Source organism: Elephas maximus, chromosome 4 (genome assembly GCF_024166365.1).
Source record: "Elephas maximus indicus isolate mEleMax1 chromosome 4, mEleMax1 primary haplotype, whole genome shotgun sequence".
Taxonomy (NCBI): Eukaryota; Metazoa; Chordata; class Mammalia; order Proboscidea; family Elephantidae; genus Elephas; species Elephas maximus.
The window spans coordinates 26,968,429-26,984,783 of NC_064822.1; the positions used below are offsets into that span (position 1 = coordinate 26,968,429).

The window sequence follows — 16,355 nt, forward strand, 5'->3', positions numbered from 1 at the left end:
GGTCTGCAGCCACCCGGGACTCAGGAACCAAGGGCGAGCGCAGGCGAGTGTGGGTGGAGCTTCAGATGATTGACTGGGAGTGGGAGGAAAGGGGCTACCAAGTTATGACCAATCAGGACTCTGCTTTGTTTTCTCCTACTGACCAATGAGGGACGCCTACTCTTAGCGTAGCTTGTCAGCAGGCGCCTCTCACGGAGCTCCGGCGGTGCTCACGCCCCGCGGGCGGCGAGGCCGCGCCCCCTCCCCGCCTTCCTCGGGCCCGGGCCCCGCCCCGCGGAGGGAGGGGCAGAGCCGATTCCTCGCCGGCTGGAGGTGGGGCCGGGCTCGCACCGAGCGCGTGTTGTACACCCGCCGCGGCGGCGCCCAGCCCGGTGGCTCGGGGTTGTCCTTTGCTGCGGCCGCGGTCGCTGCCTCATTACCTCCGGGCTCGGGGCTGCAGATCCAGAGCGAGCGGCACCTTCCGCGGGCCGCGGCTGCCCGGAGCAGGTAACGGGGCACCGGGGCCGCAGCGCTCACCGGAGGCACCAGGCGCCCGGGGTTCGGTGCGGGCGGAGGGTCTGCTGTTCCCGCCGCCGGGGCCGGGCCGAACGGGGCCGCGGTCACCGAGGGGCCTCCTGCGCTCCGCGTCGCCTCCGCCCGGGAGCCCGCGGCTGCGGCGGCACCTTGCGGGGAGGTGGGGGTGGGGCCGCGGACCAGCCGCGGAGGGGGAAGGGGAGCGGCTGCCGGCGCGGACCCCGGGGTGGGGTGCTGGGCAGTTGGAGGGAGGGGAGAGGGAGCAGGTAGAGTTAGTCGGAGTCAGGATCCTGGGCGAAAAGGACCTCCTGGTAAGTACCGGTAAGCTCAGTGAAGGGTGTGTGTGTGTACCTGCGTGTCTGTGTGTGTACCGAGCCTGAGCGAAGAGGACCTACTGGTAAGTAGCAGTAAGCTCAGTGAAGTGTGTATGTGTGTCTTTGTACCCGTGTGTGAGTGTGAGTGTGTGCGTACCGAGCCTGAGCGAAAAGGATCTGCTGTAAGTCGCAGTAGCTCCCTGAAGTGTGTGGGTCTCTATCTGAACAGAGCAAGTTGTCTCTACTTTGGTAACGTTAATTACACGTTTTCCGGGGACAAGCGCTTTGTAGAGCGGTTTATACGTTAACATTATTTACTTATTTATTTTTTCAAGTTAAAAGCAGCGTTTCATGAGTTCTCGTTTTGGGGGGGGGGGTTTCTTAATGACAAGTAGACCCAGCAGTGTGACTCACCTTTGTCTGGGCTGAAGTGGAAAACGGTGAGGTAGGAATGAGGGGGAGGAATGTTGACGAGGAATGCCTAGGCAGGTTTGAAGGACTGCTGGGGGTGGGCCCTTGTTTCCGTCACTCTTGAGTGGGAGTAGAACTGTGATTCTTTTTTTCCTAAATTTTAAGACAGATTCAAAGAAAAAAGCCTCTCAAAACAGTCTCTTGGCTTTAGGTTTGAGGGACGCACCTGCTACTCATGCAGTAGTAATTTGCAGGTGGGTCCAGGCAGTTCATTACAGGATTTTGGTGTTGCCTTTTTTCCTTTGATGTGCTCAGAATACCCTTTTTCATTCACTGTTTGTTCACAAGCAAAATGATGACAGTCGCCTAGTTTTGTCAGTAATGCACAGTGATGTCCCTTAGAGCAACATTCTTCCCTTCCAGGCTCACTCTGGTTTTATAAAACAGGTTTCCATTAGCTCTTTTAATTGAAGGTCATAGCACTCTTATTTAGTATACCCTCCTCGTCCTCTTCTGAGGTAGCTAGTGTGTACCATGCCCATTTTACTGGTACATAAACAGTTTTGGGTTTTTGAAACTGAAAGCCCTAGAGATGAAAGGAATTTTGCCCTAGATCACTAGACTCCTACTTTATTTTGTACCTGGAGTGGCTTTAATCCAAGATCTGGGTAAAGTCCCGACTATCAAGCAAGCTTCTGCATGAAGCTTTGATCATGCGTACATGAGCCAGAGGTGGTTATTTCTAGGTCAACAAATATTGTAAGAACCAAAGAGATCTTGCTCATATCACTTAGTTTTTTTCTTTTAGATTGCTAAGATACTTTAAATTTCACCAGAAAGGTGATTTTTCAGACAGGCAAAACAACAATACCTGATGGTGCTATGTGAAGATCTCCGTTTTAAATTTTGTGTGGCTTTCCAGATTAAGGAAACATTTGTGTTTACATAATATCTCTGGTTTAGCTGTGGACTTCAGTACTGTAAATGTTTTCTGAATTCAGTAGAAAGAACTAATACGCGTAAGGCAAATAAAAATGAAGTGTAACGCACTTTGGCAGTGACTTATGACTTGGTTTTTGGAAATTTTACTGTAGATTTAGTATAAGGGTTGAAAATGTAAAAATAATTTCTTCCGTAATTGGAGTAACTCAAGAGGGAGTTTGGGGGTTAGTGTGGAGCAGGTGGAGCAGGCTTACCTAGGGGTGCTCTTGATGATGTCAAGGCTTGGAGAACTCTGGAGACTTGTTAGGTTAGGTTGAATTTATTAGCCATCAGGAACGTGGAAATGTCTTATGAATTACTGAACGGAAATGTTCTAATGATGGAGTGATCCCTTGTTTTCATAGGGGATGTATCTGTTGCATGTAAATGTGCACTTGGACCTAACTTTTTGGTGTAGCGTATGAGACATCCCTTACCCAAGCCCTGTCAGTCTAGATCTGCATTTATTTATTTATTTATTTATTTTTGCTTTTCGTGCTTTTCACTTAAATTTTACTCTGCTGTCAAAATTTCTAGCACCCAGGCAGAAATTTACGTAAGGGAACCTTTATCTTCTGTTATTTTATGAAGGAAATGGATCCTCTTTTCTGAGGAGCCCAGCCCTGTTGCAGTGTGGGAAATGGGAAAGAGATGTTGACAGCCTGTAAAGTACTGGCTGTATTCTCACCTGAGGCTTCCCCCCATCCACAGGGTTTTCAAGGTTTCTGCCTTTTTTTTTTTTAAGTTGATTATGACATAATATGACTTCCACTAGAGGGTGCACGGGGGGCTGCTTGTTGGAGATTTCTGTCAGATTGTTTTTTATTATAAACATTTCACGGACAAGATGCAGCTCTTTCTGTCACAGCTGCGATTCAGACAGAATTACAATGAGTAATTTAAGTCAGTTTTATTAAATGAGGTTGTTTGGAAGGAAAGGACAGCATAATTTGAAGTGAAGGAAATTGTTAGTAATTTTAGAAATAACTTCTGTAGAGCTGTCTGGTTTTTCCAGTTGCCAGGTTCTTATTTATGTATACTTGAGTTGTTTTGTTTTTGAACTGGTTTGCGTTTTGTGTAAGTCTTCCATGGACTGTGATGAACTATTTGAGCAGCCTTTCCCTTTGCTTAGGTTACTAATTCTCTAGAAGAAGTGGTAGACTAAAATGGATACATGTAGCAAGATTATTCACTACCAATTATGAGCAGATACTTAGATGAAAATATTTTCCTGGCATATATTTTTTGAAGGCTTCTTTAATAAACCTTTTTACTATTTAAGGAGAACATTATTATCAGCTTGCTTTACTTATAAAAGAGAGGGGGTCATTCTCTCTCTGATGGCAGGACCTGTTAGTGCAGGCTGGCTTGTTATGGAAGCGAGATGTTGCTTTGAAAAAGTTCTCCTGCCCCCCCCCCCCCCCCGTTTGAGGTATAGCAGTGTCACGAGAGAATGAAGACTAGCCAGAATAATTGCATTTTGAGGGGTGCTTTGCAGAAGACACTGCACTTCTAAAAGGCAGGACAGGAACTTAAACGGGAAGGTCCGTAGGTGATGGGTGTGCATGCTCATTTCAGTTCTGCTGAATCCTGCGTGGGCAGGAGAGCATTGGCTAATTTGTTTCTTGGGATCAGCTGTGGCTCTGAAGGGATTTGATGGTGCATTTGGGAGGAGGAAAATAAATCGGGCCCCTTGTAAGGTAGCTCTGGGCAGTGCTGCGACCCTTTGGTGTCGGCGCTGAGTAAAGGTGTGTGGTTTTAAGTAGCCAGCTGATTAACAGCCCACGAGCCAGTTTCCCAGAGCTCTCTGAACCTTTGATAACTTCAAGCAGGTAAATGAGCATTTAAATCGGATGCGTAGCTATCTCATGGCCCAGATGTAGGCCAGTTACTCTTTAGTTTTCAAATTTATGTCTCCAATTTTTGAAATTAGAATCCTGACCTTTATAAAATTAATAATTTGTGAGTATCCAAGTGAGTAGTTTAAAAAGAGTTATTTTGGTATATGGTAGGTTGTTAAATTATGGTAGGTGCCCGAGTATACTTACTTTTAAAATTTACTGTGCTTTAGATGAAAGTTTACAGGGTAAATTAGTTTCTCATTCAACAATTTATACACAAATTGTTGCGTTATATTGGTTGCAATCCCTGCAGTGCGTCAGCGCTCTTCCCCTCTCCACCTAAGCTTCCCGTGTCCGTTCGCCTAGTTTTCCTGTCCCTCCCTGCCTTCTTGTCTTTGCTTTTGGGCAGGTGTTGCCTGTTTAGTCTCCTATACTTGATTGAACTAAGAAGCATGGTCTTCACGTGTGTTATTGTTTGTTTTACAGGCCTAATTTTTGGCTGAAAGGTAAACTTTGGGAGTGGCTTTGGTTCTGAGTTAGCAGGGACTCTGGGGGCTGTAGTCTTGGGGGTTCCTCCATTCTCTGACAGACCAAGTTTGGTCTCTTTGTGTGAATTTGAATTTTGTTCTACATTTTTCTCCAACTCTGTCCAGGACCCTCCATTGTGATCCCTGTCAGAGCGGTTGTTGGTTGTAGCCAGGCACCATCTATCTAGTTTTGGGCTCCGGCTGGTGGAGGCTGTGGTTCCTGTGGTCTGTTATTCCTTTAGACTAATATTTTTCTTATGTCTCTGGTGTTTTTCATTCTCCTTTTCTCCAGATGGGATGGGGCCCGTAGATGTATTTTAGATGGCTGCTTGCAAACTTTTAAGACCCCAGATGCTACTCACCAAAGTAGAATTTAGAACATTTTCTTTATGGACTGTGTTATGTTAGTTGGCCTAGATATCCCCTGAGACTATGGTCTCCAGCCCTCAGCCCCAGTAACTCAGTGTCCCTCAAGGTGTTTGGATGTGTCTAGGGAGCTTCTATGACTGTACCCCTTTTGTGTGCTATTATGTATATGAATATACGTGCTGTACATACAAATATGAATATAGTTTTGATACTTTATCTTCACCTTAAATTTTTGTTATTGTGCTGTAAGTGAAAGTTTACATATCAAGTTACTCTCTCATACAAAAATTTATATACACCTTGCTATATACTCCTAGTTGCTCTCCGCCTAATGAGACAGCATACGCCTTCTCTCCACCCTGTATTTCTATGTCCATTCAGCCAGCTTCTGTCCTCCTTTGCTGTCTCATCTCCCCTCCAGATAGGAGCTGCCCACAGTCTCATGTGTCTACTTGAGCCAAGAAGCTCACCCCTCACCAGTATCATTTCCTGTCTTAGAGTCTAGTCCAATTCCTATCTGAAGAGTTGGCTTTTGGGAATGATTTCTCTCTTGGGCTAACAGAAGGTCTGAGGACCATGACCTCTGGGGTTCTTCTAGTCTCAGTCAGACCGTTAAGTCTGGTCTTCCCATGAGAATTTGAGTTCCGTATCCCACTGCTCTCCTGCTCCATCAGGGATTCTCTGTTGTCTTCTACACCTCTTTAAAGTCCTTATTAGGTAACATAGACTGTGCTGTTCAAATTGAGGACTTAGTTTGGAGGAAAGAAGGCTCCTGGTCTAGATACAACTTTGGGAAGAGAAGGATCACATAGCATGCTGTAAAGGGCTGGTCTAGGTAAGCGAATGGGGAGAACTTTAGCACCTTGTGTTGTAGTGTATGCTGTCATGGTGTCCGATGTATAATTAAGTATTGATTAACCATAAAATTAAAAAAAAAAAATGCTGTCGAGTTGATTTTGACTCATGGCGACCCCATGGGTTACAGAGGTCCGTAAGGTTTTCCTGACTATAATCTTTATGGAAGATCACCAGGCCTTTCCTCCACAGTGCTGATCAGTGGGTTTGAACTGCCAGCCTTTTGGTTAGACGTCAAGCACAAACCTTTTTTGCCACCCAGGGACCTTTTGATTAACTTTATTCATGGTAAAAAAAAAAAGTGCTCTTTGAAGGACAGTTCCTCTCTGTGTGTACTTAAAGCAGTTTGAATCTTGAGAATCTGATATTTCAGAGGGTTGTAACTTCTTTTTTGGCAATTGAAAGTTTGTTGAAGTGATGTTGTAAAAATTTGGAGTTGAGCCCAGGATAAAAATAATTATGGAATTATAGCCCAAGATTTATAAAGCTTCAACTGCTGACACTCAGAATATTTTTTTCTTTCTTCCTAATACGGCTTCTGGTTTAACTTTTGAAGAATCTGTTGGGCCTCAGTGCTCTTTTTGTGTTTTGAATTTAGCACAGTTCCAGTAAGGCCCATTAGAGTGGACATTTTTACATGCTATAATTAGGGTACAAATTGGGTATTTTGTCAGATTTGGGGAAGGAATTGATGTGCTGTGGGCAAGAAGGAAATTAACATTATTTTGATTTTTTTAAAAGTCATTTAAAATAGGATAAACATTTAAAATTTTAGAATTTAAAAAATAATATTCAACATTTGAAAAATTTAGATAAGTGGTCCTCAAACTCTAGCATGCCTCAGAATCATCTGGAAGCCTTGCTAAAACTCAGATTGCTGGATCCATCTCCAGATTTTCTAATTCAGCAGGTCTGGGGTGGGTCCAGGAACCCTTGTGGCTCAGTGGTTAAGCACTCGGCTGCTAACCAAAAGGTTGGCAGTTCGAACCAGCAGCTCCATGGGAGAAAGATGTGGCAGTCAGCTTCCGTAAAGATTAAACCAGAAAAACAAATCTGTTGCCATCAAGTCGATTCTGACTCATAGTGACCCTATAGGACAGAGTAGAACTGTCCCATAGGGTATCCAAGGCTATAAATCTTTACAGAAGCAGACTGCCACATTGTCCTCCCGTGGAGCGGATGGTGGGTTTGAACTGCCGACCTTTTGGTTAGCAGCCAAGTGCTTTAACTTGTTGGAAGCGCAGAATCGACTCAACAGCAACAGGTTTGGGGTGAGTCCTGAGAATTTGCATTTCTAACAAGTTCCAGGTGAGCTGATGATGTTGGTCCAGGGACCACATTTTGAAAACCACTGAGTAGATTCTAGGGGGAATCTAAGTGTGGTGGTTAAGAACATGGGCTTTGAAGTCTGAAAGCTCTGCTGTTTATGTAGGAGCCCTGGTGGCTCAGTTTGACTGCTAATGGAAGGGTCAGGAGTTCGAACCCACCAGCTGCTTCCTGGGAGAAAAATGTGGCAGTCTGCTTCCGTAAAGATTACAGCCTTGGAAAACCTATGGAGCAATTCTGCTCTGCTCTGTAGGGTTCCTACGAGTCAGAATTGACTTGCTAGCCACCAGCTCTGCCACTTACTAGTTTTTTGATTTCAGGCAGGTTTCTTACCTCTGTTTCTTCACCTCTAAAATGGAAATAATACAGTGCCTCAGTGTGAGTATTAAATGAGCTCAAATGTATATCAAAGCTCTTAGAATAGTGCCTGGCAGGCTGCAGGCATGCGATAAATGTCAGCTTTTATCATAAAAATCAATTAGTGTATGAACCCCGAATCTTAAAACATTCAGGTAAGCTCCTTAAGAGCAGGAAGTTTTATGGTTATCCCTATTTTCTAGCACTGTGTGTGGGAGAATGTGAGTACTCATTTCCTATGAGGAAAAGTTTGTGGATGCTATTAATTTTCCAGAAACATTTTTTAGAGACAGAGAATATTCATGTTAGTGGTGCCTTTTTTTCTCCGTAAAAAGATTGAGTTCTTTGGTCAGTGGTTATTCTCAACAATAATCATTGTAGTCCATGTTTTACGTAACAGGAGCTTTAAAGGTTGTTCCTGGGAGTTAAATTACAGGAAGTACCTGAAAGTCATCTTTGGAACACAGTCTCCCCTGTAACATGTTGACTTTGTATTTGATGACCCTGAATGCAGTTCTTGGAGCACTGTTCCTCAGCTTTCTGAAGCCTGTAGATCTCAGAGCCCATCTCATTCTAATTAATCACTGTCACAGTCACCCATATTATTTCCTCTGTAGCACTTACCATTCTCTCTCTCTTTTTTTTTTAAATTGTACTTTAGATGAAGCTTTACAGAGCAAATGAGTTTCTCATTAAACAATGAATACACATATTGTTTTGTGACATTGGTTACCAACCCCATCACATGTCTACACTCTCCCTTTCTTGATTTTGGGTTTCCTGTTACCAGCTTTCCTGTACGCTCCTGCTTTCTTGTCCTTGCCCTTGAGCTGGTGTGTCTGTTTAGTTTCATTTTGTTTTATGGGCCTGTCTAATCTTTGGCTGAAGGGTGGACCTCAGGAGTGACTTCAGTACTGAGTTAGAAGGGTGTTTGGGGGCCATATTCTTGGAGTTTCTTCATTCTCTGTCAGATGAGTAAGTCTTATCTTTTTTTGTGAGTTAGAATTTTGTTCTACATTTTTCTCCAGCTCTGTCCGGGACCTTTGATTGTGACCCCTGTCAGAGCAATTGGTAGTGGTAGCTGGGTACCATCTAGTTGTGCTGTTCTCAGTCTGGTGGAGGCTGTGGCTGTTGTGGTCCATTTGTCCTTTGGACTAATCTTTCCCTTAGGTCTTTGGTTTTTTTTTTTTCTTGTTCTCCCTTTATCCAGACGGGATGGGACCAGTGAAGTATCTTAGATGGCCGCTCACAAGCTTTTAAGACCCCAGACACTACTCACTCAAGTAGGATGTAGAACATATTCTTCCTAACCTATGTTATGCCATTTGAGCTATATGTCCCCTGAGATTATGCTCCCCAGTCCTCAGCCCAGTGATTCCGTCCTTCAGGGAGTTTGGATGTGTCTATGGAGCTTCCATGACCTTGCTTTGGTCAAGTCGTGCTGACTTCTCCAGTGTTGTGTTCTGTCTTACCCATCACCAAAGTTACCACTTATCTATTGTCTAGTTAGAGTTTTTCCCTAGTAGCCATCAAAGATTTTTGCTTTCTGTGTGTAAACGTTTTCATGAGTTTTTATAATAGTCATCTCATACAGTATTTGCCCTTTTGTGATTGACTTATTTCAGTCAGCCTAATGCCTTCCAGATTCATCCATATTGTAGGATGTTTCACAGATTCATTGTTGTTCTTTATTGTTGCATAGTACTCCATTGAGTGTATGTACCATAGTTTGTTTATCCATTCATCTGTGGATGGGCACTTAGGTTGTTTCCATCTTTTTGCTATAGCGAATAATGCTGCAATGAACATGGATGTGCATATGTTCGTTTGTGTGATGGCTCTTATTTCTCTAGGATACATTCCTAGGAGTGGGATAGGATAGCTGGATAGTGTGTTACTTCTGTTTCTGGCTTTTTAAGGAAGTGCCTTATTGTTTTCCAAAATGGTTGTACCATTTTACATTCCCACGAGAGCAGTGCATAAAAGTTCCAGGTTCCCCGCAACCTCGCCAACATTTGTTATTTTCTGTTTTTTCGATTCCTGCCAGTCAGGGTGAGATGGTATCTTATTGTAGTTTTGATTTGCGTTTCTCTAGTAGCTAGTGATCTTGAGCGTTTCCTTATGTATCTGTTAGCTGCCTGAATGTCTTCTTTGACCTGTCTGTTCATATCCTTTGCCCATTTTTGATTGATTATTTGTCTTTTTGTTGTAGAGATGTTGGATTTTCCTGTAGATTTTAGAGATTAGGCCTTTGTTGAATTTGTCATAGCCAGAAATTCTTTCCCAGCCTGTAGGTTCTCTTTTTACTCTTTTGGTGAAGTCCTTTGATGAGCATAAGTGTTTAATTTTTAGAAGATCCCAGTTATCTAGCTTATGTTTTAGAGTTTGTATATTGTTGATTATGCTTTGTAATACTGTTAATACTGTGTATTAGGGGCTCTAGTGTTGATCCTATTTTTTCTTCTATGATCTTTATGGTTTTTGGTTTTATATTTAGGTTTTTCATCCATTTTGAATGAGTTTTTGTGTATGATGTAAGGTATGGTTCCTTTTTCATTTTTTTCGTAGGTGGACATCCAGTTTTGCCAGTACTGTTTGTTAAATAGCCTGTCTTTTCCTCACTTAATGGAGTTGGAGCCTTTGTTGAAGTTTAGGTGACTGTAGGTGGATGGATTCACATCTGGGTTCTCTATTCTGTTCCACTGGTCAATGTGTCTGTCACTGTGCCAATTCCAGGCTGTTTTGACTACCATAGCTGTATGGTAGGCCTGGTAGGCCTGGATGTCAGGTAATGAGTCCTCCTCCTTTATTCTTCTTCAATAGTGCTTTACTTATCCAGGGCCTTGTTCCTTCCCATATAAAGTTAATGATTAGTTTTTCCATCTCATTAGAGAATATCGTTGGTATTTGGATCAGGATTGCATTGTATTTGTAGATTGCTTTGGATAGAATTGACATTTTCACAATGCTGAGTCTACCTATCCATGAGCATGGTATGTTTTTCCATTTATGTAGGTCTCATTTGGTTTCTTGCAACAGTGTTGTGTAGTTTTCTTTGTATAGGTCTTTTTTGTTCCTGTTTAGATTTATTCCTAAGTATTTTATTTTTTTTTTAAGGGCTATTATAAATGGTATTGCTTCTCTTTTCATATTTCTCTTTATTGGTGTGTAGAAATCCAACTGATTTTTGTGTGTTTATCTTGTATCCTACTACTCTGCTGAATCTTTCTATTAGTTCTAGTAGTGTTCTTGTAGAGTCCTTTGGGTTCTTTATGTATAGTATATCATTCACAAGTAGGGGTAGTTTTACTTCTTCCTTACCAATTTGGATGCCGTTTGTTTTTCTTGCCTTATTGCTCTAGCTAGGACTTTCAGCACAGTGTTAAATAGGAGTCGTGATAAAGGGTATCCTTGTCTTGTTCCTGTTCTCAGGGGGAATGTTTTCAGCCTCTCTCTCAAGAATGTTTTTGGCTATTGGTTTTGTATAGATGCCCTTTGTTAGGTTGAGGAATTTCCCTTCTACACTTATTTTATTGAGAATTTTTATCAGGAATGGGTGTTGGATTTTATTGAATGCGTTTTCTGTGTCAATTGAGATGATCATATGATTCTTTCGTTTTATTTATGTGGTGGATTTCATGGACTGCTTTTCTAATGTTGAACCATCCTTGCATATTTGGTATGAATTCCACTTAGTTGTGTTGTATTATTTTTTTGATATGATGCTGAATTCTGTTGGCTACAATTTTGCTGAGAATTTTTGCATCTGTATTCATGAGAGATATTGGTCTGTCATTTTCTTTTTTTGTGGTCTTTGCCTGGTTTTGGTATCAGGTTTATGCTGGCTTCATAGAATGAATTTTGAAGTATCTCTTTTTTCCATGTTCAGAAATAGTTTGAGTAGTACTGCTGCATCATGGATTGAATTATGTCCCCCCAAAAATGTGTGTATCAGTTTGGCTGGGCCATGATTGCCATTATTGTGTGATTGTCCTCCATTTTGCGATTGTTATTTTATGTTAAAGAGGATTAGGGTGGGATTGTAACACCCTTACTAAGGTCACATCCTTGATCCAATGTAAACGGAGTTTCCCTGGGGTGTGGCCTACACCATGTTTTATCTTACAAGAGGTAAAAGGAAAGGGAAGCAAGCAGAGAGTTGGGGACCTCATACCACCAAGAAAGCAGTGCTGGGACCAGAGCACGTCCTTTAGACCTGGGCTCCCTGTATGGGAAGAAGCTTCTAGTCCGGCAGAAGATTGATTAGAAGGTGAACAGAGAAAACCTTCCCTTGGAGCTGATGCCTTGAATTTAGACTTCTAGCCTACTAAAAAAAAAATAAATAAATTCCTCTTTGTTAAAGCCATCCACTTTTGATATTTCTGTTATAGCAGCACTAGATGCCTAAGACATGGTGCAAATTCTTCTTTGAATGTTTGGTGGAATTCTTCAATGAAGCCATCTGGGCCAGGGCTTTTTTTTTTTTTGGGAATTGAAAGAAAATTTTTATTACCTTTTCAGTCTTTTCTCTTGTTATGGGTCTGTTCAGATTTTTGACCTTATTTTGTGTTAGTTTTGTTTTAGTAGTGTGTTTCCAGAAATTTGTCCATTTCCTCTAGAATCTCAAATTTGTATAGTTTTTCATAGTACTCTGTTATTGTTTTATTTCAGTTGGGTCTGTTGTTAATATCCCCTATTTTGTTTCTTATTTGGGTTATTTCGTGTCCTGTCTTGTTTTTCTTTTGTTAATTTGGTCTTTGATTTAACAACTTTGTTGATCCTTTCCAAGAACCAACTTTTGGTTCTGTTGCTTCTGTTGTTTTTCTGTTCTCTGTTTCGTTTATTTCTGCTCTGATCTTTATTATTTCCTTTTTTCTGATAGCTTTGGGCTTCTTTTTCTGTTCTCTTTTTATTTGTTCGAGTTATATAGCTAATATTTTGATTTTGTCCCTTCTTTTTTGTTATGTGCATCTATTGCTATAACTTTACCTCTGAGCACTGCCTTTGCTGTGTTTCAGAAATTTTGGTATGATATGTTTTCATTGTCTTTTGATTCTAGGTATTTTTTGATTCTGTCTTGATTTCTTCTATTACCTAGTAGTTTTTAAGGAGTGTGTAATTCAGTTTCCATTTATTTGATTTTTTTTCCTTGCTCTTTCGGTTATTGATTTCTACTTCTATGGTGGTGTGATCAGGGAAAATGCTTTGTATTATCTCAGTGTTTGGATTTTGTCGAGTGTTACTTTGTGGCCTAAGATGTGGTCCATTCAGGAGAACGCTCCATGTATGTTGGAAAAGAATGTGTACTTTGCTGCTGTTGGGTGGAGTGTTCTGTATATGTTTATGATGTCAAGTTGGTTGATTGTGTCCTTTAGACCCTCTGTATTTTTTTTTTTTGAGTTTCTTTCTAGATGTTCTGTCCTTTACTGAGATTGGTGTGTTGAAGTCTCCTGCTGTTATCGTGGAATTGCAATTTCTCTTTTCAGTGCTGTTCAAATTTGTTTTTATGTATTTTGTATTCCTGTCATTGGATATGTAGATATTTATTACAGTTATGTCCACATGGTAGATTATCTCTTTAATCATTATATAATGCCCTTCCTTTTATGTTATGGATTGCCACTTCTTTTCTTTTTTGGTTGCTGTTTGCTTGGTATATTTTTCCCATCCTTTGATATTTCATATGTGTATGTCTTTGTTTCTAAGGTGCGTCTCTTGTAGACAGCATATTGATGAGTTCTGTTTTTTAATCCATTCTATAGCTCTCTGTCTCTTTATGGGTGCATTTAAGCCATTTACGTTCTTTGTTATTGATAGGTGTGTTTATTGCTGTCACTTTGTAGTGCTGAAGTTTTCTTTGTTCCTCTTACTTTTCTGTGTGGCATTCATTTGTGGGGTTTTTGTTTGTTTCTTTTGTTTTTGTAGATTTTGTGTTTACTGAAACTTCATGTTTTCTTTATTTTGATGAGTAGGTGTGTTAGCTTTCTTTGTGGTTACTTTGAAATTTACCTCATGTTCCAAAGTTTAAACCAGTCTTGTATTACTTGATATCACCTTGACTTCCTCCCCATTTGAAAGTTCTATACCTACATTGTTTATACCCTCTTTTATTGTTCTGACGTTGTTGTCATTTACATGTTGACCTCTCTGGCTCTCTGTTGTAAAAGTTTTAGCCTTGTTTTATCTCTGAAAGTTCTTTACCTATGTCGGTATCTTGCTGCACCTGTCTTATGTCCTAGATTCAGGTTGTTGTCTGATGTCGTTTGTTCTCTAACCGAAGGACTCCCTTTCATTAATTCTTGTAAGTTTCGTTTTTACATATTCACTTAATTTCTGTTTATCTGGAAGTGCCTTAATTTCGCCATTATATTTGAGTGAAGGTTTTGCACGATGTATTATTCTTGGGTGTCGGTTTGTTTTTCAAGATTTTATGTATGCCATCCCATTGCCTTCTTGCCTGCATGGTTTCTGACAAGCAGACAGAGCGTAGTCTTATTGTTTCCCCTTTGTTTGTGACTTTTCATTTTTTTTGAGCTGCTGTCAGGATTTTTTCTTGGTCTTTGGTCTTAGCAAGAGTGATTATGATATGTCCTGATGATTTTCTTTTGGGGTCTATCCTGTATAGGGTTCACTGAGCTTCTTGGATGGTCAGCTTTTCATCTTTTGTAGTATTAGGGAAGTTTTCTGTCAGCAAATCTTCAGTGATCCTCTCTGTGTTTTCTGTTTCCTCTCCCTGTTCTGGAGCTCCAATCACAGACGGGTTTTGCTTTTGATTTTATCCCACATTGTTCTCAGGGTTTCTTTCTTTTTCTTTATTCTTTTCTCTGATTTTTCCTCAAACAAAGTGGTATCTAAGGATTTGTCTTCAAGATGGCTGATCCTGTCTTCCGTTGTTTCAAATTTGCTCCTGAAGCCTTCAATTGCACTGCCTATTTCTGAAATCTTGTTTATCTTTTGGACTTCTAATTGCTGTTTTTGTATGTTTTCTAGTTGTTTTGACATTTTGTTCCTGTGTTATTTTCCTGAATTCTTTCTTTGGTTTGTCTGTGTTTTCCCTGATTTTGTCTGTATTTTCCATGATTTCATCTATTTTTTCATTATTTTTGTCTGTATTTTCCTTCGTCTATTGGAGAACCCTGAATATTAAAGTTTTGAATTTCCCTTAAGTAGTTCCAGTCTCTTTTTTTCTACCAGAAGTTCATCTGGTGTTTTATTTTGGTGACTTTCTGGAACCATCCTCTCTTGTTTTTCTTTATGTTTTTATATTGTCTGCTGTCTGCATGACATTCTGGAATTATTTTCTTGATTTATTGATTGTAAATTTGATTGTTTTGTCCTACTTTTTTGTTTTATTTGTTTACGTCTGGGCAGGTGGGCTAGGCATGTTTTATTGCCTGCTTGGCTGTGGTCATGATGCTTCTTACCACCTTATTTAGGTGAGCAGGGCCAGTCACTCAGCTGTGATGCAGCAGGGCAGGTCCGGTGGGGGTGGATAGTTTGTGGCACACACTGGGATCAATGGGGTGGGTCTGTGAGGCAGTGCAGGACGGGGTCCAGGGGACTGCGTTGGTTCCGCTTGGGGGTGCAATGCTTGATGGATGGTGCAGAGAGGATGTGGTGTCAGAGTTAAGCGGGTGGATAAAAGAAGAGAGAGAAACAAAAGCAAAAAAAAAAAAGTAGGATAAAAGCCAAAAAAGCAAATAAAATGGCGACATGATAGGATTTGGCCAGTGAGAGCGGGGCAGACACGGTGAGACCTTGTGCTGGTGGCTCTCTAGCCAAGAGGTGTAGCTCGGCCTGTAGACAGGGGTGTGGGTGACACACAGGGCTAGGTGGGCAGGAGAAGAGAAAGGAAAGGAAAGGGGAAAAAGGAAGAGGAAACCAACCAACAAACAATAATAATAACAACAATTGGCTATATGATGGTGGGGGAGATGGCTGTTTGAGGTGGGGTGGAATTGGGGTAGCAGCAAGCAGATGTCTCTCTTGTTAGGTGGCACAGCATAGCCTTTCAGGAAGGGGTGGAGGCGGCACAGGGCCTAGGTGGGAGGGAAAAGGTAAAGGAGAAGGGGAAAGATAAAGAAAAATAAAAAAGATGGCACTGAGCGAGCCAGCTTATGGGGGTGGTGCAGACCCCAGGAAGCCCTATGCCACAGGCTCTCCAACCAAGTGGTATAGCACAGCCTGCCAAAAAGGGGACGGGGAGTGCATGGGGCTAGGTGAGTGGCGGGAAGGAATGAAGGGAGAGGGAGAGAAGAAGCAACAACCACAAAAAAGAAAAAATAAATAAAACATAAAAAATGGTGCTGAGGGAGCCAGCTGGTAACAGTGGTGCAGATCCAGGGAGGCTGCGTGCAGTGACTCTCCAGCTAGGCAGCGCAGCACAGCCCCTTGAGAAGCGGCAGGGGTGGTGCGCAGGGCTGGGTAGGCAGGAGAGAGGAAGGGAAGGAAAGAGAGAGAGAAGAAACAGAAAAAAAGAGAAAAAAATAAAGAAGAAAGCAAACAACCCAAAAATTCACAGCCTGTCAGGAAGTGGAGGAGGGTGGCACACAGGGCTAGCTGGGAAGGAGAAAGGAAAGGAAGGAAGGGAGACAGAGAGGCAACAAAAAAAAGCCCAAAGCAAAACAAAACCCCAAACAAACTTGAAACAAGTGGCACTGAAGGGGCTGGCTGGTGGTGGCGGGGCGGACCCAGGTGGCAGTGAGTGGTTGTCTCTCTGGCAGAGAATCCATGGCCTGTTGGAAAGAAGTTGAGGCCGTGTAGAGGGAAGAAGGGTAGGGGATGGGAAAGCCTGTATCCCTGGTTACTGGGTGCTTTGTCTCCTGTTGGAAGCTCTGTGAAGTTGCCTTCCCATACTCTGC

The 16,355-nt window shown here is 41.9% G+C and overlaps 1 protein-coding gene across 3 annotated transcripts in view; it reads left to right on the top strand.

Moving 5' to 3' along the window:
- Nucleotides 1-284: 284 nt before the first annotated feature.
- The window catches only part of MPP7 (MAGUK p55 scaffold protein 7), a 302,630-nt gene continuing 286,559 nt past the window's right edge, over nt 285-16,355 (top strand). For 2 of the 3 annotated variants that reach the window (XM_049881746.1, XM_049881745.1), the window contains exon 1: nt 286-486. The gene's annotated coding sequence lies outside the window, so the exon portion shown is untranslated. Of the gene's footprint in view, nt 487-16,355 lie in introns of all 3 variants that reach the window. The other variant, XM_049881747.1, reaches the window with a different exon arrangement.